Source organism: Barbus barbus, assembly GCF_936440315.1.
Source record: "Barbus barbus genome assembly, chromosome: 40".
Lineage (NCBI taxonomy): Eukaryota > Metazoa > Chordata > Actinopteri > Cypriniformes > Cyprinidae > Barbus > Barbus barbus.
Window position 1 is genome coordinate 1,326,038 of NC_136718.1, and position 1,902 is coordinate 1,327,939.

The following is a 1,902-nucleotide window of genomic DNA, read 5'->3' on the forward strand; positions in this document are numbered from 1 at the left end:
ATGAATGTCTTGTTTGAATTCATCTTAACTTGTTTTGTGGTTTTAATGGCTTACTGTAACTTTAAAATTTCACTTTGGTTGTAAAGGATCCATGCAGCAACTTACTGAGCATATGTAGAAGGTCACACGTAAACACATGCTATATATACCGCATGTGTGGAAAAACATGTATGTTGGATTCAACAGAATTACAAACTTGGGTATAGTTTAAATGTATCAAAAGCTTCATCTGAAGTGGTGTTTAAGTATATTTTTACAGACTATTCAGAGGTGGCATGGATGAATTGCATTAAAAAAATGCTATAAGATTAATTGGGTTTTAAATGGGCATTAATGGGTTTAAAAATTAATATTGAAATATTTTTTAAATAAAATGATACTTTAAATAGCTAAAACTGCCAGTAGGTGATGGTCTTAACGAGTGTGTCATTCATTCAACCGAGAGAAACTAAGCAAGTAAAATCTTTATGAATGTTCACTTGATTTGTTTAAAAACGTTCTGCTGTGGCTTTCTTTAAATTGTTGGCAAAATTGAGCAAAAACAGTACTGACAAAAAATGTAACCGAATATTAACTGTTGTATAAAATCAGTATCTCATTGCTAATCATGCAGATATTTAAAAAAAATACTCTTGCCAGTGTGAAATTGCTAAACAAAAAAGGCCAACAATACATTCATTTCTGTCCTCACCACCTTCCAAACCAAACCTACACCTTTGCAAGGCCTTGATCTATCTTGATCTTACTTAACGGGCTCCCGGTTGTTTATACGCTGGCTTTCAAATCACTACTAGTGTATGCTCCTAAATGAGCAATGCCTTGTTGTTCCTTCACAACGGGGCACAAAGGCACTCTCCAAAACCTTACACCATTACTGTCGCCAACCTCCAACCAGACAGCTAAGACCATCACATCCTTCAGGAAGCAGCTGAAGGCACGTTTATTCCACAAGCACTTAACCACCACACTCTAAAAACGCACTTAAGCCCACAAGCATGCACTAGCTTGCTTCTAAATGTTTAATAAACCTTGCACTCTGATAAATTGCTTTGCTCCTCTCTTTGTAAGTCACATGACCTTGGCACTGCTGTTTAAACTACAGGAGCACCTGATACCTGTACTTGACTGATGGATAATTATCAATCTTAGCTTATGCCTGTCAAGCCACTCCATACAGATGTTATACAAACAAAATATTAGAAAATACGCTGACATTCTTTATAACCTGCGTGCATTTAGTATTCGTTTTACTTTAATATGTGAATAGTAATAATGCTACATAACACAGTAAGCTTCAAGTTAAGTAAATGTTTTGATTCATCAGTGTAATTTATGCATTGCATACCCTGTTTTAGAAACATAACACTATTTGTTGAAACGGTTATGTAAACGTTTTTCTACTGTTCACTATTTTTAAAGTGATACTGTATATCGTGTCAAAGAATGAAACGCTTCACATTTTTAACACCATGCATCTTGGTAATTCTCTTGTTCAAAATTGTAAAGTGAAAATGTGTGTTTGCACCTTGCTTGTATCTGAAGGTCTTTCATGCTTAAGAAGACTTTTAACAATATCTGAACATTTTCTTATTTAAATATTGTAAAAACTCGAAATCATTTTAGTTGGTGTGTAAGTAGCTTGTATACAGTATTTTTTTCTTTCTTTTTTTCAGTGCCTATCTTTTTTTATCCCATCACCTCTGCTTTAGCAAAGGTCTGTGCAGTGTGCAAGTCACTGCCTCCAGTAGCATGCCACACTAGTAGAGCAACTCCGTCTGTAGAATTCTGTTTTGGTTTCCTGTGCCCTGGATGGAGTAACTTAAATTGTGCATTCTCCAGCTACTTCCAGATTGACTCAGGAGCTTTGTTTTCAGCATTAAGCATTCTTGCCACAGCATTGCA